Here is a 23,126-nt window from a genome sequence, read left to right as displayed (position 1 = left end):
TCTTATCCCATACCACTTCGCACGTGCGTCAAAACAACCTCTTACCAAAACCTCTTCGCACCAAAAGTCACATCGCGCCTAGCTCTGCGTGGCAAGGCTGTGTGTTAATGGCGTTATATGGCCTCATTTCGCCCCTATAACAACACCATTTCGCCAACTGATAAAGCTGAAAAACCACCACTGCCATAGAAGTTTTCATCACCTTTCTATCATCCCAGGACCGAAATCTTTAATGTGTACACATTTCGAGAAAATGACGTGCAATTTCGCGCACGGCACCCTGAGTTGTAACAGTTAGTAGTGTACTTTTTTTTTTTTTTTCTAATATGCCGTTTATGGTTTCATGCAGAATGAATGGTTCATGACAACCGAAATTTAAATGCTTCAAAGTTGCAGAATGTTATTAGGAAGGTTCTATGAGTCTATTAAAAGTATGTATTGTAACTCTTTACCATGTATTAATGTAAACGGAAACCTTACTACGTGGTTTGCAATAACTTATGGAGTCAGACAAGGTGATGTTCTTTCCCCAACGCTTTTTTCTATTTTTATCAATGATTAGCAATTGAGATTAATGATTTAGCTTTAGGTATTCCAGTTGGTAACTCATTTATTAATATTCTGTTGTATGCAGATGATATTGTTATGCTTGCTGAAAATGAGACAAATTTACAAAAGATGATTGATCATCTACAAGATTGGTGCAAATGGTGGCGTATGATGATGAACAAGTCCAAAACTAAAAATGGTTCATTTTCGAAATATGGGACAAATGAAAACAGGCTTTATTTTTCAATTTGGTGGTACAAATCTTGATGTAGTTTCTCAGTATAAATATTTGGGTTTAGTTTTGATCAGTTCTTAACTTTTGAAGTGACTGCTGAAACTCTAGCAAATGCTGCAGGTAGAGCTTTGGCATCAGTCATTTCTAAGATACACATGTTTAAGGATTTAGATATAACACTTTTACAACTCTATTTCATTCTTGTATTACTCCAATTTTAGATTACTGTTCTGCAATTTTGAGCTACTGTTTCTCTTCAAAATGTGAGTCAATTCAAAACAGAGCAATTAGATATTTTTGGCGTCCACAAATTTGCCCTTATTGCTATAAATGGAGATATGGGTTTGGACCCTGTCTATTGAGGAATAAATTGAACATGGTAAGACTCTGGAATAGATTAGTAGTTATGCCTGATGACAGAATGATTAAGCACGTTTTCACTTGGGATATCAGTTTAAAATATAAAAACTGGGCTAAAGATATATTGATTTATTTTCAAAAATTGGTTTGCAGGAAAAATTTAGTATTTAGAGGCTTGTAGTATTCCTGCCGTTAAAGATGCATTAAAAACATTGTATATATAGTAACTGGACCTCCCAACTGAGTGAAAAGCCCAAATAGCGTACATATTTGATGTTTAAGACGGAATATGGAATGGAGAAATATTTACAATTTCCCATTTCTAGATCAAAAAGATCACTTTTAGCACAATGAGAGTTGGTATCTTACCTCTGAAAATAGAAACTGGGCGTTACACGAATGTGCCTAAAGAGGATAGATTATGTGATTTTTGTCCAAATGTAGTATAAGATGAGCTTCATTTTATTTTTGACTGCACACTTTACAATGTTATTAAGAAACAATTGTTCTGTAAAGCCAGAAACATGTGCTCTGTTACATCTCCCCAACACAGTGCGCGTGGTCTTTATAAGCGTCACGGATTCTGAGAATTGGCGACGCCCACTTCCTTTCTTCCAGTATCGGATTCACGGGACGCTCATCTATCAGTATCAATCAATAGATGTTTATAAAAAGGTCAAAATTCCTTGTATGTGTCGTGTCAAGAAAATTTTCCGTACACCGTCCATAAAGTCACTGTGATTATCCATAGGAATAGAGAAGAGTAATCTAAGTGTAATATTATAATGTTGTTACATAGTAATAAAATTACTGTAAGTCAGTAAATACTTTTGTGGGTTCGTTTCTAGTGTTACCCTCCTAAATAACTGTAGAAGATAATAATGTATAGAGTTTCCACGGCAATGAGGTGCAAATATATACAATAAGATAAAGTATTATGTGTCTATCTCCCTTGTAGACCGTACACGGGCGCTGACACTGCATAAAAACCCGATAATACTTACTGTATTAACATGGATTATTGCCTGTATTTTAGCTGAAGAGTGCATATACAGATGAATACAGTCAAGAATCCATCTTTTGTATTCAGCAAGCCTGTATTCATGTGGATTCATGTGAATTCACGTGTATTATACTATAATACAGGCAACTCATTAATGTGAATTTATCTGAATTATCGGGTTTTCATGCAGTGTGAGTAGTTGCACATCATCTTCTTGGCAACTCATAGCCTTGAAGCTCTATAATTACTGTAATTATATTAATTTCTTCTACAATTTTATAGAATGTTAATGAATCAACAAAAAAAAATACTTGTTTTCTTCAATTTCATTACCAGTAAAAACAACAACAACAACAAACATTTATATCAGAATCTTTGTTATGCATTATATGTTGACTTTAACCTAACAAGCAAACAAGCAAACAAACAAACAAACATTTTTTTATTTAAAACGTGAACACAAACACAATTCTTTATTGGTTCTATTTTGTATATGGAAATATCATACATAACACATAAACGCACTTTACAGTATTAAACAAACAAACAGGGAGCCGGCGTTCCTGCGGTCCATGGGCATGCGTTGTGTCAAACGATCAGTGGGAGCTTTTTACTTGAAAGAATGTCCCCTTTTCCTTTTCAGCCAAAACTTATTGTGACGTTGTGGTGTTGTCCTATCTTTGTCCTTTCACATCCACTCCACACAGACACTACCAAACATGTTGGATGTGACTTACCGTTCAAATTTCCATACAACGGTAAAGCCGACTAATGCATATTTATGTACCACAATATAAGAAGGTCGTCCAAAAGGTTATCACGAAGAGATTCAATAACATGGCATCGACGTAACATAGTACGACTTCGGAGTTGGCCTAAGTTATTTAAAGACAGAAAGTTTTGTCGACTAGCCGGATTGAAGTGAGAATGCTGTAGATAGCGTGGTCACGAGGCAGGGCTAGACCAAGTGTACAAGTTTTTTGTAAGTACATGACACATAGTATTACTCTGTTCGTTCGTTCATATGTCCACTCAGAGACCGACCTGGAAACTCCTCAGTGAACGCTATGCTCCGCATGCATCCTGGAGCCAGGTCCGGTCCCATGATCATGTCAATCGTCCCGGTATGTATTCGTAACACATGACGGACATTGGTGTAGCGCCCGGTAGACTTTCTGAAGCAGTTGACATGCTGGCCCATCAGGTCAATAATAGACTGGCTTCAGTCGCTTTGCTTTTCTCGATGGCATTTACCGTACCTGTACCCCACTGCAGAATAGTCTGCCGTCCCAGAATACTGGTAAACTAGTACTTCAATTTGCTTTCAATTATTACTCTGATCTGTAAGCCCAGACTCGAGACAAGTGTAGTCAAGTATGCTGTCTCTCGCAAATTCAAATTGTTTTCTCGGGAGGTTAATAGAGCATGTATGAGGGCTATCAGTGATCGGGAGAGTGGATAACTATGTGGTAAGCCAGGATATACGTTCAAAGATTGGGGCGCACGCTAAACCAAAGTTGCTGCGCTTTCTTGGGGCGGGTGCACAACCGCAATGGCGTATTGCAGGAGAACCTGCTATTTTTGACGACGACGAAAATAACGCTTGATCCTCAGTTTTCATTCTCAATGCACCGCTCTTTTGCCGAAGTTTTCCTAGTAATCAGTCCTAGATCCTCGGATTACAATTTCCTGTGGTAAATACGTGTGTTTGTACATTTACACTGGGCCATAACACTAAACGGTGTCTGTTCGGTTATCCTTCATATCTGGTTTCACTTTGTTTTTACCTCCCTCTTCCCCTTGTGTTTTGGATAAAAGGACACCAGAGTTTTCCCACACCAAAAGCTAACAAACAACCTTTATCATTCACAATATAGTCAATAAGTAACAGACACTACCAAGTCGACTTCCCTGAAAATGGCAAAGAGAGAAAGAGAAATTGTTAAGAATCAGAGGAAGACAATTACTCAAACAGAGAGTTTGGATGAAGGTGTGTTAAAAATTTGAGTGCTGTAATTTTTCCCACCAAAATTTTAATGCAACATTTTGACAAATTTTATGAATTTTTCTGTAATATTTTATCACTTTGGGTCAAACAGACATAACATTTTATTGCTTGTCTAGATTTTCAGTTGAAATGCCAAGCGTCCAGTCAATGCTAATGACTTAAGCAGTTGTCAGGACAATACGTTCACTAAGAGCGGATGCACGGTAACATCAAAAGAGTCTCAAAGATAAACAAGGGAATCATTCTCACGATGTCCCACGCCGGTGCAGAAGGGGTTACTGTAGGTCAGGGGTAAAAGCTAAATTCGAGTCATAAAATACTAAGCGATCGAAGGGTGATGTCACAATACGTACAAATCATGAAACATGTTACCTCTAAGCTTACCTATCTGGAATTCTAAATTGGTAGTCAAAATAACAAGTTTTGAATTTCACTTCTCTGGTTCCTACAGATTGTTCACATAAAGATACTTGAATTTATGAGGCAATGTGAGCTATGACAAAATCAGCTCTGCTGGTTTTAAGACAGCTTAAAGATATTCATTCTCGCGAGTCAGAGCAATAATTTCCGCTCCGCTGACCTACGCAAAAATCAACGGGTAGCGCAAAGCTATTGCCTTAAAGAGTCGCGTGGTTTACGACGATAAACGATATCCTGCAGAAAATGATTTTTTGATTGCTTGAAGTTTGAACTTTGATTTCAGACACTAAGCATTCCAAGAAATGTGTTTTAAAAATTCTTAATCGTAAATTTTTAAAGGGACAAAGTCCCTATTTAACTTTTCCTGAAGTACATTTAGCTTTACTAGGTTTAGGAAAAGTTAGCAGTATTGCATTTGTAACAAGTTGCAAATAAACAGAATGCAAGTGCATGTACACCTCAATGCATATACTCACGTTTCTGCCCATTCATGCCATATATCATTTGCAGCAGATAAATTATCACCCAAGAGCGTACAGGACTAATAGTAAACACCTATTGCCTGGTCATGAGGGCTATAGCGCACGTCTATTACCCGAGGGGCCGTGTGTTATCAGAAACACATCGCTATCCCCGAGGCCGTAGGCCGAGGGGTATAGCGATGTGTTTCTGGTAACACACGGCCACGAGGAGTAATAGACGAGCTCTATAGCCCGAATAAAGACCAGGCTATAGGTGTTTCATAACACACCACATGCTCATGTTGTATTGTTATATAGTTTTTAATGTGTTTGATATTTTGCACCGCAACAATCCGTTGTGACAAGTTTACTGAGCGATGTACAGCGGTTTCAGTTGTACGTGGTACTACTTTCTTAAAAAAAATATTCGAAGCATACCTAGCGACATCTTTAGTTGCACTTTAATTTTTTTCGTCGATGAGCTGTTCAAGTTCCTACGCTGTTGAAGTTGGAAAATGTTGGAAAATATGTTTTAGAGAATGTGTCGTCACCTATCCAGGACGCACATCACGTTCCAGTCACCGGCCATTTTGCAAAGCTGCAGACGACACTCCGCCCGTGACGGTCACGTGACCGGGCACTTTTCCAAATTTGGTAAGCACTTTTTCCCTGGGGAAATAGCTTTTCGAAAAATACCCTCTGACGTCACTTTTTCGATCCGGTTGGGACTAGACGTATCTATTTTCTCGTCACATGACGTATTCTGACGAATCGCGACACGGAATGAGCATGTGGCGTGTTATAACAACAATTAACCTTAGTAGGTGGCAATTCCAGAGACTCCTGAAGACACAGTTTACTGTGTCAAGGTACTTCAAAACATTTTTTATAGTCTAGAAGAAGAAGAACATCTTTTTCCCTGCCTGCTGGACAGACAGCGTTTTCCCATAAATGGCCAGCAACATTGTTTTACGAAAGTTCTCCAGCCCCTTCCAGGAATCAAATGGTCCACTCCGTGTACAAACTTTGCCCTCCCAAAGCATATTGCCAGCCTAACATGCACTTCGAGTTGACGACGCAGAAAGAATTACGTTACTCTTAGACTGAACACCCATGCCTCTATGGAAAGACCTTGTCGCATGCGATCTCGGTGATGGAAAACCGCTTTTTGGAGATGAAATGCTTTGTTGTAGCGACACAGGGAAGAGGGAAGGCAGCATACACACACGCATAAGGAATATAATAGTAATAATATTTTTATTGCTTGCTTGTAAATATAGGATTTACATCATATTTGTGGCAATAAAAGTGTGATACAAAAATAAGTTAAATTTTCTTCAATAAAGATAAAGTATTACAGTAAAATAATAGTAGCTAATAATAAATATAACTAAGTATTTCTTTGTTTATATAAAGTAAAAATATCATCTGCAAGTTGTTCATTAAAAGATAACTCTTGTTTTGTTAGTAGAGAAATAAGCTGGTTTTCAGTATCGTCGTTTGGGAAATTGATTTTACTGAAAAAGTTCTTTCTTTGGACTTTGTATTTCTGACAGACTAATAAAAAGTGTGTTTCATCTTCAATACTGTTGGTGTTACACTGATTGCAGTATCTTTCAGTAATTGGGGTTTTTGGAACAGTGTGTCTCCCTTTTTCAATTGCTAGATCATGATTGCTAATGCGAAGTTTGGTGAGTAATTTTCTTTTTCACCTTGTAACTGTGTTAAGTAGGGTTCTAATCTAAAATTGCGTTTTATTTGGTATACATTCTTAGTTTACTATTTTCATCAGTGATCAAATTTTTCCAAAAGACTTCATAATTGTTTGTTAAATTTGTTTTCATTAATCCAGTTATAACTTTGTGGTGTTTAAGTGATGGAGCTTTATCAAGGAGAAGGTCCATTCCATTGTCTTTAATTAAAGCACTTAAACAGTTAAACCAGGATCTATTGTTAATGTTGTTTACCATTTGCTCCAGAAAAGCTTCTTTAGCAAGATTACAATGTGGCAGTTGTACGATATGAAGCCAGTGTTTAACAATATTAAGTTTGATCTCAAGTAGAAGTGGGAATTGTCCTAGTTCACCCCTCACAGCGGCATTAAAAGCTTGTCTATTACACTGTAAAATGTTCTTACGAAATTTGAGGTGAGTTTTTTCAATTGCTGATTTACCCCACTTCTTGTAATCCATGAAATCTTGTCCCAAAGTCTCTGAGCCATATAGTAAAACAGGTTTAATGAAAACATTGAATAGATGTAGGGAAAATTTTATCTTTTTGTTGTGCAATAAACCCCTTTTTAAACTATACAAAGATTTTGCTGCTTTATCAGCCAAATTTGTAATTGTGTCACTAAAAACTACCATTTGATTTAATTGTCAGTCCTAAGTATGTATAGCTCTTAACAGATTTGATGCATGTAGTGTATTAAACTCCCTCTGCAAACCTTCTTTTGAAGTAGAGATTAAGACTAGGTCATCAGCGTAAAATAGTGAGTTAACTGGGGTATTATTCAACACTGGTGGTTGAGTATTTACTTTGTCTAGATTTGTTTTCAAGTCATTGACATATAAATTGAACAGACTAGGACTTAGAACACAGCCCCGTTTTACTCCTTTTTCAACTTTCAGACTGGGTGAGATAAAATCATTTGTTTTGATGTGTATTTTTGAGTTGGTGTACATGTGTTTATAAGTCTGTATAATTTGCCATCAATGTTATTTTTGAGAAGTTTATGGAAAAGACCAACTCTCCATACCGAGTCGAAAGCCTTAGCAAAGTCAACAAAACAAACTAAATGTTCTGCTTATTGTTAATATATTTATGTATTATTATCTTCAGGGTAAATATGTGATCTATTGTGCGATGGTTTTGCGAAATCCAGCTTGATTATTATGTATAATATGATTGTCATCTAAAAAAACTATTAGCCTTTCATTTAGAATGTAAGAAAAAACATTTTCCTACACAACTTCCGACAGAAATGCCCCTATAATTTTTCGGGTCATATTTGTCTCCTCTTTTAAATAAGTGTGTCATAATGCTTGCATTCCAGATGTCTGGAAAGTTGGATGTATCTAGAACTGCATTAAATAATTTAGCTAAGGGTTTACAGAGAAAGGAGGAACCATGTTTTAACAACTCTATACAAAACCCATTAATCCCTGCTGCTTTTTTACTTTTTTTAAATTTCTAATTGCTGATAACACTTCATTTGTTGTTATTGACTTATCCAGCTGCTGATTAGCCTGATTCTTAGTTTCTTCAGATGTTAAACTATCAATAATTTGCTGTTGGAAATCATTATACCTGTCATTTTCAATTGAGCAAGAATTTTTTTGTAAAATCCCATCCATGTTGCTGCTGAGACACGATCTCCAGTATTATTATCATTATCATTATTTTTAAGTACTTGATCAATTTCACATATCATGTGAATTTTTAGCATGTAGACTGTTTATTTGTCTAAGTTGTTTTGCCAGAATTGCAATTTCTTATTTTTAACAAGTTTTTTAAACTTTTTCTTTGTGTAATAGATAATTTTTAACTGACTGTCACATGGAGCTTTATTTAATAGTTTAGCTGTTGCTATTAGGTCCCTTTTTGCTGCATCACAGTTTTTGTCAAACCATTTTGATTTCTTTCTCTTTAAATTTTTCTTTCTCTGCTTTTGTCTATTGGAAATTCCACTGCAGGCTTTATCTAAGATGTCATTAAAATGCTTAGTGGCTGAGTTAATGTCAGATTTGTTATTACCAATATTAGTATTCAAAGATTTTGCAAAATCTTTTGTAGCTCATCTGATGCTAATCTATCCGTGTAATTAAAAACAGATAACTTATCCCATTTCCATTTTTGAGGCATTTGGAACAAATTCACAGTATCTTTAACACTGATTGGATTAAAATTTGTTAGTTTGAGAAGAGTAGAAATTTGACAGTGATCTGAGAAAATTGTGAAATTGTGTATTTTAAAATACTCAAAGTTATCGATGATGTCTGTTGTTGCAAGACCATAATCTACTACACTGTTTTCATTCCAGTGGTAACATGTAAATTTTCCACAAATATCTCCAGGTAGTCTGCCATTCATAATTCTTGTATTTGTGGTTTTACATAAATCTATGAGGTTTCTACCATACTTATTTTCAATCTAATCCATATTGCAGCGATTAAGATGTGTATCAACAGAATATCCTGGTTGAACTGGTATATGATTTGAGAAATCATGTCAATAAAATCTGGCAGTAATCTACTCTGGCGTTAAAATCCCCTAAAATCGTGACAGATCCAGAACAGCTATATTTTGTGATCAACTTTCTAAACGTTCGAAAAATGATTTAGACTTATGTTTGGAATTTTCTGGTGCGTTGTAAACAAAACAAATAGATATATCCTGTTGTAATCTGAAAAAAAAAACTTTTGAAAGTTTGCACAACACCATATCTTCCGCATCTGAATGAACCATTTTTACATCCTTCTTTGTAGTATTTTTTACCAAAAGTGAAAGACCACCCCTCTGTTTTTTCTTTTTTCTGACAACAGAATAGTCATAGTATCCAGGAATGTGAAAAGTATGTTTCAATTGTCCTGTGAGCCAAGTTTCTCCAATACCAATAATTTCATGTTGAGTAATATAATTGATATTATAAAGTCACTGTCTTGAAACTTTTTCTCTTGGTAACCCTGTATGTTCCAGTAGGATATTGACAGTGAACTTTGTATATTGCTGTTTTTCGAAATGTAAAGTTACTCATATCTATTGATTTGTATCATTTGCCTATGGCTTTGAGGTGTATCAACATATTGTGGCAAAATGTCGTGATTTCTAGACCAATGAAAACCTTGTGTTGCGTCCCCGTATGCTGTACCACCGGATTAACAGGATGTTGAAAATACTGTCTTCTCCTGAAAAGGTTTCGGTTCACACCAAGGTTTGGAGCGAGCATATCCTTAATATTCCTTACTAACACATATATACAGACACTATAATATATGCGTGTGTGTATAAATTTACTTGTTTGTGTTTATTCAACATTCGATGAAATTGTATGTTTGTTTATTCATTTGTTTTGTCGTCTGTATGTTTGTTAATTATTATTTACTTATGTATTTCATTTTATGCTTCTATGTGTGTTTATTTGTTCGTTTGTATGCGTTGTTTATGTGTTTTTACTGGTTCCCTGTGGTACAGTGAAGCTAAACCTGGATAGCTCCATGGTTGTAGCACCACAAGATACCGATTGGTATGCAGTTTAAGATTTCTTTCGTGTAGCCCAAAGGCAATAGACGGTTGGAACCAATTTGTGCAGATACAGTGCAGATAGGCTCTGGCAAGCACAAATGTAGCACTGCATGCAAAAACTGACCCACCCATGTCACGTCTGAAACAGCAAGAGAAACCACAATTCACAAAACAAGGGTGTCTGGACTACCGCTTCAAACAGGACGGTTCCCAAACAGTTCCCGCCACGCCATCTTGTCCCATTCCACTTCGCACGTGCACCAAAACAACCTCTTACCAAAACCTCAATTCGCACCAAAAGTCACATCGCCCCTAGCTATGCGTGGCAAGGTTGTGTGTTAATGGCGTTATATGGCCTCATTTCGCCCCTAAAACAACGCCATTTCGCCAACTGTAAAGCTGAAAATAACCAACCACTGCCATAGAAGTTTTCATCACCTTTCTATCATCCCAGCACCGAAATCTTTAAAGTGTACAAATTTCGAGAAAATGACGTGCAATTTCGCGCACGGCACCTGAGTTGTAACAGTTAGTAGTGTACTTTTTTTCTTTTTTTTATCTAATATGTCGTTTATGGTTTCATGCAGAATGAATGGTTCATGACAACCGAAATTTAAATGCTTCAAAGTTGCAAAATGTTATTAGGAAGGTTCTATGAGTCTATTAAAAGTATGTATTGTAACTCTTTACCATGTATTAATGTAAACGGAAACCTTACTACGTGGTTTGCAAAACTTATGGAGTCAGACAAGGTGATGTTCTTTCCCCAACGCTTTTTTCTATTTTTATCAATGATTAGCAATTGAGATTAATGATTTAGCTTTAGGTATTCCAGTTGGTAACTCATTTATTAATATTCTGTTGTATGCAGATGATATTGTTATGCTTGCTGAAAATGAGACAAATTTACAAAGATGATTGATCATCTACAAGATTGGTGCAAATGGTGGCGTATGATGATGAACAAGTCCAAAACTAAAAATGGTTCATTTTCGAAATATGGGACAAATGAAAACAGGCTTTATTTTTCAATTTGGTGGTACAAATCTTGATGTAGTTTCTCAGTATAAATATTTGGGTTTAGTTTTGGATCAGTTCTTAACTTTTGAAGTGACTGCTGAAACTCTAGCAAATGCTGCAGGTAGAGCTTTGGCATCAGTCATTTCTAAGATACACATGTTTAAGGATTTTAGATATAACACTTTTACAACTCTATTTCATTCTTGTATTACTCCAATTTTAGATTACTGTTCTGCAATTTTGAGCTACTGTTTCTCTTCAAAATGTGAGTCAATTCAAAACAGAGCAATTAGATATTTTTGGCGTCCACAAATTTGCCCTTATTGCTATAAATGGAGATATGGGTTGGGACCCTGTCTATTGAGGAATAAATTGAACATGGTAAGACTCTGGAATAGATTAGTAGTTATGCCTGATGACAGAATGATTAAGCACGTTTTCTTAGGATATCAGTTTAAAATATAAAAACTGGGCTAAAGATATGTTGATTTATTTTCAAAAATTGGTTTGCAGGAAAAATTTAGTATTTAGAGGCTTGTAGTATTCCTGCCGTTAAAGATGCATTAAAAACATTGTATATATAGTAACTGGACCTCCCAACTGAGTGAAAAGCCCAAATAGCGTACATATTTGATGTTTAAGACGGAATATGGAATGGAGAAATATTTACAATTTCCCATTTCTAGATCAAAAAGATCACTTTTAGCACAATGAGAGTTGGTATCTTACCTCTGAAAATAGAAACTGGGCGTTACACGAATGTGCCTAAAGAGGATAGATTATGTGATTTTTGTCCAAATGTAGTATAAGATGAGCTTCATTTTATTTTTGACTGCACACTTTACAATGTTATTAAGAAACAATTGTTCTGTAAAGCCAGAAACATGTGCTCTGTTACATCTCCCCAACAAAGTGCGCGTGGTCTTTATAAGCGTCACGGATTCTGAGAATTGGCGACGCCCACTTCCTTTCTTCCAGTATCGGATTCACGGGACGCTCATCTATCAGTATCAATCATTAGATGTTTATAAAAAGGTCAAAATTCCTTGTATGTGTCGTGTCAAGAAATTTTCCGTACACCGTCCATAAAGTCACTGTGATTATCGACAGGAATAGAGATAGAGTAATCTAAGTGTAATATTATAATGTTGTTACATTAGTAGTAAAATTACTGTAAGTCACTAAATATTTTTTGTGGGTTCGTTTCTAGTGTTACCCTCCTAAATAACTGTAGAAGATAATAATGTATAGAGTTTCCACGGCAATGAGGTGCAAATATATACAATAAGATAAAGTATTATGTGTCTATTCTCCCTTGTAGACCGTACACGGGCGCTGAGTAGTTGCACATCATCTTCTTGGCAACTCATAGCCTTGAAGCTCTATAATTACTGTAATTGTATTAATTTCTTCTACAATTTTATAGAATGTTAATGAATAAACAACAAAAAAATACTTGTTTTCTTCAATTTCATTACCCAGTAAAAAACAAAACAACAACAACATTTATATCAGAATCTTTGTTATGCATTATATGTTGACTATAACCTAACAAGCAAACAAGCAAACAAACAAACAAACATTTTTTTATTTAAAACGTGAACACAAACACAATTCTTTATTGGTTCTATTTGTATATGGAAATATCATACATAACACATAAACGCACTTTACAGTATTAAACAAACAAACAGGGAGCCGGCGTTCCCTGCGGTCCATGGGCATGCGTTGTGTCAAACGATCAGTGGGAGCTTTTTACTTGAAAAAATGTCCCCTTTTCCTTTTTAGCCAAAACTTATTGCGGCGTGTGGTGTTGTCCTATCTTTGTCCTTTCACATCCACTCCACACAGACACTACCAAACATGTTGGATGTGACTTACCGTTCAAATTTCCATACAACGGTAAAGCCGACTAATGCATATTTATGTACCACAATATAAGAAGGTCGTCCAAAAGGTTATCACGAAGAGATTCAATAACATGGCATCGACGTAACATAGTACGACTTCGGAGTTGGCCTAAGTTATTTAAAGACAGAAAGTTTTGTCGACTAGCCGGATTGAAGTGAGAATGCTGTAGATAGCGTGGTCACGAGGCAGGGCTAGACCAAGTGTACAAGTTTTTTGTAAGTACATGACACATAGTATTACTCTGTTCGTTCGTTCATATGTCCACTCAGAGACCGACCTGGAAACTCCTCAGTGAACGCTATGCTCCGCATGCATCCTGGAGCCAGGTCCGGTCCCATGATCATGTCAATCGTCCCGGTATGTATTCGTAACACATGACGGACATTGGTGTAGCGCCCGGTAGACTTTCTGAAGCAGTTGACATGCTGGCCCATCAGGTCAATAATAGACTGGCTTCAGTCGCTTTGCTTTTCTCGATGGCATTTACCGTACCTGTACCCCACTGCAGAATAGTCTGCCGTCCCAGAATACTGGTAAACTAGTACTTCAATTTGCTTTCAATTATTACTCTGATCTGTAAGCCCAGACTCGAGACAAGTGTAGTCAAGTATGCTGTCTCTCGCAAATTCAAATTGTTTTCTCGGGAGGTTAATAGAGCATGTATGAGGGCTATCAGTGATCGGGAGAGTGGATAACTATGTGGTAAGCCAGGATATACGTTCAAAGATTGGGGCGCACGCTAAACCAAAGTTGCTGCGCTTTCTTGGGGCGGGTGCACAACCGCAATGGCGTATTGCAGGAGAACCTGCTATTTTTGACGACGACGAAAATAACGCTTGATCCTCAGTTTTCATTCTCAATGCACCGCTCTTTTGCCGAAGTTTTCCTAGTAATCAGTCCTAGATCCTCGGATTACAATTTCCTGTGGTAAATACGTGTGTTTGTACATTTATACTAGGCCGTAACACTAAACGGTGTCCGTTCGGTTATCCTCAATATCTGGTTTCACTTTGTTTTTACCTCCCTCTTCACCCCTTGTGTTTTGGATAAAAGGACACCAGACTTTTCCCACACCAAAAGCTAACAAACAACCTTTATCATTCACAATATAGTCAATAAAGTAAGAGACACTACGAAGTCGACTTCCCTGAAAATGGCAAAGAAAGAAAGAGAAAGTGTTAAGAGTCAGAGGAAGACAATTACTCAAACAGAGAGTTTGGATGAAGGTGTTTTACAAATTGAGTGCTGTAATTTTTCCCACCAAAATTTTAATGCAACATTTTGACAAATTTTATGAATTTTTCTGTAATATTTTATCACTTTGGGTCAAACAGACACAACATTTTATTGCTTGTCTAGATTTTCAGTTGGAATGCCAAGCGTCCAGTCAATGCTAATGACTTAAGCAGTTGTCAGGACAATACGTTCACTGAGAGCGGATGCACGGTAACATCAAAAGAGTCTCAAAGATAAACAAGGGAATCATTCTCACGATGTCCCACGCCGGTGCAGAAGGGTTACTGTAGGTCAGGGTTAAAAGCTAAATTCGAGTCATAAAATACTAAGCGATCGAAGGGTGATGTCACAATACGTACAAATCATGAAACATGTTACCTCTAAGCTTACCTATCTAGAATTCTAAATTGCTAGTGAAACAAAACAAGTTTTGAATTTCACTTCTCTGGTTCCTACAGATTGTTCACATAAAGATACTTGAATTTATGAGGCAATGTGAGCTATGACAAAATCAGCTCTGCTGGTTTTAAGACAGCTTAAAGATATTCATTCTCGCGAGTCAGAGCAATAATTTCCGCTCCGCTGACCTACGCAAAAATCAACGGGTAGCGCAAAGCTGTTGCCGTAAAGAGTCGCGTGGTTTACAATGATGAAAGATATTCTGCAGAAAATGATTTTTGATTGCTTGAAGTTTGAACTTTGATTTCAGACACTAAGCATTCCAAGAGATATGTGTTTTTAAAAAATGTTAAACGTGAATTTTTAAAGGGACAAAGTCCCTATTTAACTTTTCCTGAAGTACATTTGGCTTTACTAGGTTTAGGAAAATTTAGCAGTATTGCATTTGTAAACAAGTTGCAAATAAACAGAATACAAGTGCATGTACACCTCAATGCATATACTCACGTTTCTGCCCATTCATGCCATATATCCTATGTAGCAGATAAATTATGACCAAGAGCGTACAGGACTAATAGTAAACACCTATTGCCTGGTCATGAGGGCTATAGCGCACGTCTATTACCCCGAGGGGCCGTGTGTTATCAGAAACACATCGCTATCCCCGAGGCCGTAGGCCGAGGGGTATAGCGATGTGTTTCTGGTAACACACGGCCACGAGGAGTAATAGACGAGCTCTATAGCCCGAATAAAGACCAGGCTATAGGTGTTTCATAACACACCACATGCTCATGTTGTATTGTTATATAGTTTTTAATGTGTTTTGATATTTTGCACCGCAACAATCCGTTGTGACAAGTTTACTGAGCGATGTACAGCGGTTTCAGTTGTACGTGGTACTACTTTCTTAAAAAAAATATTCGAAGCATACCTAGCGACATCTTTAGTTGCACTTTAATTTTTTCGTCGATGAGCTGTTCAAGTTCCTACGCTGTTGTTGTTGGAAAATGTTGGAAAATATGTTTTAGAGAATGTGTCGTCACCTATCCAGGACGCACATCACGTTCCAGTCACCGGCCATTTTGCAAAGCTGCAGACGACACTCCGCCCGTGACGGTCACGTGACCGGGCACTTTTCCAAATTTGGTAAGCACTATTTCCCTGGGGAAATAGCTTTTCGAAAAATACCTCTGACGTCACTTTTTCGATCCGGTTGGGACTAGACGTATCGATTTTCTCGTCACATGACGTATTCTGACGAATCGCGACACGGAATGAGCATGTGGCGTGTTATAACAACAATTAACCTTAGTAGGTGGCAATTCCAGAGACTCCTGAAGACCGTTTACTTGTCAAGGTACTTCAAAACATTTTTTATAGTCTAGAAGAAGAAGAACATCTTTTTCCCTGCCTGCTGGACAGACAGCGTTTTCCCATAAATGGCCAGCAACATTGTTTTACGAAAGTTCTCCAGCCCCTCCCAGGAATCAAATGGTCCACTCCGTGTACAAACTTTGCCCTCCCCAAAGCATATTGCCAGCCTAACATGCACTTCGAGTTGACGACGCAGAAAGAATTACGTTACTCTTAGACTGAACACCCCATGCCTCTATGGAAAGACCTTGTCGCATGCGATCTCGGTGATGGAAAACCGCTTTTTGGAGATGAAATGCTTTGTTGTAGCGACACAGGGAAGAGGGAAGGCAGCATACACACACGCATAAGGAATATAATAGTAATAATATTTTATTGCTTGCTTGTAAATATAGGATTTACATCATATTTGTGGCAATAAAAGTGTGATACAAAAATAAGTTAAATTTTCTTCAATAAAGATAAAGTATTACAGTAAAATAATAGTAGCTAATAATAAATATAACTAAGTATTTCTTTGTTTATATAAAGTAAAAATATAATCTGCAAGTTGTTCATTAAAAGATAACTCTTGTTTTGTTAGTAGAGAAATAAGCTTGTTTTCAGTATCGTCGTTTGGGAAATTGATTTTACTGAAAAAGTTCTTTCTTTGGACTTTGTATTTCTGACAGACTAATAAAAAGTGTGTTTCATCTTCAATACTGTTGGTGTTACACTGATTGCAGTATCTTTCAGTAATTGGGGTTTTTGGAACAGTGTGTCTCCCTTTTTCAATTGCTAGATCATGATTGCTAATGCGAAGTTTGGTGAGTAATTTTCTTTTCTCACCTTGTAACTGTGTTAAGTAGGGTTCTAATCTAAAATTACGTTTTATTTTGGCATACATTCTTAGTTTACTATTTTCATCAGTGATCAAATTTTTCCAAAAGACTTCATAATTGTTTGTTAAATTTGTTTTCATTAATCCAGTTATAACTTTGTGGTGTTTAAGTGATGGAGCTTTATCAAGGAGAAGGTCCATTCCATGTCTTTAATTAAAGCACTTAAACAGTTAAACCAGGATCTATTGTTAATGTTGTTTACCATTTGCTCCAGAAAAGCTTCTTTAGCAAGATTACAATGTGGCAGTTGTACGATATGAAGCCAGTGTTTAACAATATTAAGTTTGATCTCAAGTAGAAGTGGGAATTGTCCTAGTTCACCCCTCACAGCGGCATTAAAAGCTTGTCTATTACACTGTAAAATGTTCTTACGAAATTTGAGGTGAGTTTTTTCAATTGCTGATTTATCCCACTTCTTGTAATCCATGAAATCTTGTCCCAAAGTCTCTGAGCCATATAGTAAAACAGGTTTAATGAAAACATTGAATAGATGTAGGGAAAATTTTATCTTTTTGTTGTGCAATAAACCCCTTTTTAAACTATACAAAGATTTTGCTGCTTTATCAGCCAAATTTGTAATTGTGTCACTAAAATACCATTTGATTTAATTGTCAGTCCTAAGTATGTATAGCTCTTAACAGATTTGATGCATGTAGTGTATTAAACTCCCTCTGCAAACCTTCTTTTGAAGTAGAGATTAAGACTAGGTCATCAGCGTAAAATAATGAGTTAACTGGGGTATTATTCAACACTGGTGGTTGAGTATTTACTTTGTCTAGATTTGTTTTCAAGTCATTGACATATAAATTGAACAGACTAGGACTTAGAACACAGCCCCGTTTTACTCCTTTTTCAACTTTCAGACTGGGTGAGATAAAATCATTTGTTTTGATGTGTATTTTTGAGTTGGTGTACATGTGTTTTATAAGTCTGTATAATTTGCCATCAATGTTATTTTTGAGAAGTTTATGGAAAAGACCAACTCTCCATACCGAGTCGAAAGCCTTAGCAAAGTCAACAAAACAAACATAAATGTTCTGCTTATTGTTAATATATTTATGTATTATTATCTTCAGGGTAATATGTGATCTATTGTGCGATGGTTTTTGCGAAATCCAGCTTGATTATTATGTATAATATGATTGTCATCTAAAAAAACTATTTAGCCTTTCATTTAGAATGTAAGAAAAACACTTTTCCTACACAACTTCCGACAGAAATGAAATGCCCCTATAATTTTTCGGGTCATATTTGTCTCCTCTTTTAAATAAGTGTGTCATAATGCTTGCATTCCAGATGTCTGGAAAGTTGGATGTATCTAGAACTGCATTAAATAATTTAGCTAAGGGTTTACAGAGAAAGGAGGAACCATGTTTTAACAACTCTATACAAAACCCATTAATCCCTGCTGCTTTTTTACTTTTTTTTAAATTTCTAATTGCTGATAACACTTCATTTGTTGTTATTGACTTATCCAGCTGCTGATTAGCCTGATTCTTAGTTTCTTCAGATGTTAAACTATCAATAATTTGCTGTTGGAAATCATTATACCTGTCATTTTCAATTGAGCAAGAATTTTTTTGTAAAATCCCATCCATGTTGCTGCTGAGACACGATCTCCAGTATTATTATCTTTATCATTATTTTTAAGTACTTGATCAATTTCACATATCATGTGAATTTTTAGCATGTAGACTGTTTATTTGTCTAAGTTGTTTTGCCAGAATTGCAATTTCTTATTTTTAACAAGTTTTTTAACTTTTTCTTTGTGTAATAGATAATTTTTAACTGACTGTCACATGGAGCTTTATTTAATAGTTTAGCTGTTGCTATTAGGTCCCTTTTTGCTGCATCACAGTTTTTGTCAAACCATTTGATTTCTTTCTCTTTAAATTTTTCTTTCTCTGCTTTTGTCTATTGGAAATTCCACTGCAGGCTTTATCTAAGATGTCATTAAAATGCTTAGTGGCTGAGTTAATGTCAGATTTGTTATTACCAATATTAGTATTCAAAGATTTTGCAAAATCTTTTTGTAGCTCATCTGATGCTAATCTATCCGTGTAATTAAAAACAGATAACTTATCCCATTTCCATTTTTGAGGCATTTGGAACAAATTCACAGTATCTTTAACACTGATTGGATTAAAATTTGTTAGTTTGAGAAGAGTAGAAATTTGACAGTGATCTGAGAAAATTGTGAAATTGTGTATTTTAAAATACTCAAAGTTATCGATGATGTCTGTTGTTGCAAGACCATAATCTACTACACTGTTTCATTCCAGTGGTAACATGTAAATTTTCCACAAATATCTCCAGGTAGTCTGCCATTCATAATTCTTGTATTTGTGGTTTTACATAAATCTATGAGGTTTCTACCATACTTATTTTCAATCTAATCCATAGTTGCAGCGATTAAGATGTGTATCAACAGAATATCCTGGTTGAACTGGTATATGATTTGAGAAATCATTGTCAATAAAATCTGGCAGTAATCCTACTCTGGCGTTAAAATCCCCTAAAATCGTGACAGATCCAGAACAGCTATATTTTGTGATCAACTTTCTAAACGTTCGAAAAATGATTTAGACTTATGTTTGGAATTTTCTGGTGCGTTGTAAACAAAACAAATAGATATATCCTGTTGTAATCTGAAAAAAAAAACTTTTGAAAGTTTGCACAACACCATATCTTCCGCATCTGAATGAACCATTTTTACATCCTTCTTTGTAGTATTTTTTACCAAAAGTGAAAGACCACCCCTCTGTTTTTTCTTTTTTCTGACAACAGATAGTCATAGTATCCAGGAATGTGAAAAGTATGTTTCAATTGTCCTGTGAGCCAAGTTTCTCCAATACCAATAATTTCATGTTGAGTAATATAATTGATATTATAAAGTCACTGTCTTGAAACTTTTTCTCTTGGTAACCCTGTATGTTCCAGTAGGATATTGACAGTGAACTTTGTATATTGCTGTTTTTCCGAAATGTAAAGTTACTCATATCTATTGATTTGTATCATTTGCCTATGGCTTTGAGGTGTATCAACATATTGTGGCAAAATGTCGTGATTTCTAGACCAATGAAAACCTTGTGTTGCGTCCCCGTATTGCTGTACCACCGGATTAACAGGATGTTGAAAATACTGTCTTCTCCTGAAAAGGTTTCGGTTCACACCAAGGTTTGGAGCGAGCATATCCTTAATATTCCTTACTAACACATATATACAGACACTATAATATATGCGTGTGTGTATAAATTTACTTGTTTGTGTTTATTCAACATTCGATGAAATTGTATGTTTGTTTATTCATTTGTTTGTTGTCTGTATGTTTGTTAATTATTATTTACTTATGTATTTCATTTATGCTTGTATGTGTGTTTATTTGTTCGTTTGTATGCTTGTTATGTGTTTTTACTGGTTCCCTGTGGTACAGTGGAGCTAAAAATGGATAGCTCCATGGTTGTAACACCACAAAGATACCGATTGGTATGCAGTTTCAGATTTCTTTCGTGTAGCCCAAAGGCAATAGACGGTTGGAACCAATTTGTGCAGATACAGTGCAGATAGGCACTGGCAAGCACAAATGTAGCACTGCATGCAAAAATGACCCACTCATGTCACGTGTGAAACAGCAGAGAAACCACAATTCCAAAACCAGGGCATCTGGACTACCGCTTCAAACAGGACGGTTCCCAGACACTTCCCGCCACACCATCTCGTCCCATACCAGTTCGCACGTGCACCAAAACAACCTCTTACCAAAACCTCTTCGCACCAAAAGTCACATCGCGCCTAGCTCTGCGTGGCAAGGCTGTGTGTTAATGGCGTTATATGGCCTCATTTCGCCCCTATAACAACACCATTTCGCCAACTGATAAAGCTGAAAATAACCAACCACTGCCATAGAAGTTTTCATCACCTTTCTATCATCCCAGGACCGAAATCTTTAAAGTGTACACATTTCGAGAAAATGACGTGCAATTTCGCGCACGGCACCTGAGTTGTAACAGTTAGTAGTGTACGTTTTTTCTTTTTTTTCTAATATGCCGTTTATGGTTTCATGCAGAATGAATGGTTCATGATAACCGAAATTTAAATGCTTCAAAGTTGCACAATGTTATTAGGAAGGTTCTATGAGTCTATTAAAAGTATGTATTGTAACTCTTTACCATGTATTAATGTAAACGGAAACCTTACTACGTGGTTTGCATGCCAGGAAATGCCAAGAGGATTTGACCGGTTGACCTCGCTGCTAATTTTATGCAGGAAATTACAATAACAATGCTTAGTCGAATGACGTAGTGCCTTGAGGGCCGGATCGCCAGTGGTATAGGGGAGGAGTACCTTCCGATGGTGATAAGTGGTGCGGATTACCGTCGCCTAGGTGACTGGCGTATACGTGTCCCAAAAGACACCGTCCCCGTCTTGGGGCTGTTCTCGGTGCGGGACCGTTTTCTCTGGTTTTCCGTCAATGTTTTCCACCATAAACAAATGGTAACAACACTGAACGAAAACCTAAATTATCTGCTTGTCAACCCAGTTTGTGTCAGTGCCGCCGGTAATGCGCACCACCCAAAAGTTTGACCGTCACTTAATATCGAACAGTATTCAAAGAAACGGTCCTACTAATTACTGCCGTCCCTGCCCGTCATTCTTCTAGCACTGCCCGTCACGAAATTGGCCTTTTAAATACAGTAATAGGTCGATATCTTAATATTCCACAACATTTACTTGTGATATAAACTTATAAAATCATAGTCCAGGGCCCCATAACCGCCGATCAGTTTACGACCCGATAGTTATTCCGCTGACGCTGATATTCACGGTGGTTGCATGTGTGCGTACATGGACAGTCTGCATAGCCCTTGAATGTGGTCTCGGTTTTGATCAAACTTACAATTGAGGAGTATATATCAAAACTGATAAATGATTTATGTTTTCACATGGATTCACAAAAAGTTTCGCCCCGGTGTTCATTTTTGGCCCTGGAATTCCATCTACCCACCCTTTGCAGAGTAGTAAGCTTATGGGGCAAGTAAACATGGATGCGCCGGTGCGATTCAACGATCAACCTGTATATCAGATCGAAAGTCAACAATTTTACGGCTCGGACTATGATTTTACAAGTTTATATAAAAAGTATAAGGCGCAGGGTATTATATATTGACTGATTACTGTAGCTATGATGGGTTACATTCAGGACGGCCAGTAATGAGTTGGCAAAACAGGTGGTTTTCACCGTGGGCAGAACTCGGTGCAATGATACTGAACATTAATAGTAAGCCTGTCACCTTGAAGGTAATGCTGTAGGTGAAACAAGGACTTCAAACGCAACGATATTACAAACAACACCACAAGTGTAACTTACACATAGAAATACACGCGTTCCTACGTTGTGCCCACCCGGGCCACGTGATTAAAATATGACTGATACTGCTGGATAGTGTTAATTGGGTCGGTAAACAGTCAATTAATAGTTTAATTGACTACCTGGGTGATTGGCAGGTCGTGTCCAACGACGCATATGCAAAGCAGGCCAAAAGACAAAAGCCCCCAAAGATATTGACAGCTGGCCAGGGGTCACCATGAATACGTAATGACGCTTCACTACGCAGAAACTGCGTAGTCAAGCCCTTCTTAACCGGTCAAATCCTCTTGGCATTTTCCCTCATGTGCAACAACTTATGGAGTCAGACAAGGTGATGTACTTTCCCCAACGCTTTTTTCTATTTTTATCAATGATTAGCAATTGAGATTAATGATTAGCTTTAGGTATCCCAGTTGGTAACTCATTACTTAATATTCTGTTGTATGCCGATGATATTGTTATGAAATGAGACAAATTTACAAAAGATGATTGATCATCTACAAGATTGGTGCAAAAGGTGGCGTATGATGATGAACAAGTCCAAAACAAAAATTGTTCATTTTCGAAATATGGGTCAAATGAAAACAGACTTTATTTTTCAATTTGGTGGTACAAATCTTGATGTAGTTTCTCAGTATAAATATTTGGGTTTAGTTT

General features: G+C 36.7%; 1 protein-coding gene across 1 annotated transcript in view; it reads left to right on the top strand.

Annotated features, from left to right (window-relative positions):
• The first annotated feature begins 13,071 nt into the window (after positions 1 to 13,071).
• LOC139149464 (interleukin-12 receptor subunit beta-2-like) overlaps positions 13,072 to 23,126 on the top strand; it is a 97,704-nt gene continuing 87,649 nt past the window's right edge. The window contains exon 1 of the mRNA XM_070721240.1: positions 13,072 to 13,426. The gene's annotated coding sequence lies outside the window, so the exon portion shown is untranslated. The remainder of the gene's footprint in view (positions 13,427 to 23,126) is intronic.

The sequence above is a fragment of the Ptychodera flava genome, chromosome 2, assembly GCF_041260155.1.
Source record: "Ptychodera flava strain L36383 chromosome 2, AS_Pfla_20210202, whole genome shotgun sequence".
In the NCBI taxonomy this organism is placed as follows: domain Eukaryota; kingdom Metazoa; phylum Hemichordata; class Enteropneusta; family Ptychoderidae; genus Ptychodera; species Ptychodera flava.
Note: the sequence above shows the minus strand (reverse complement) of the source record. Positions and strands in the feature narration are given on the sequence as shown.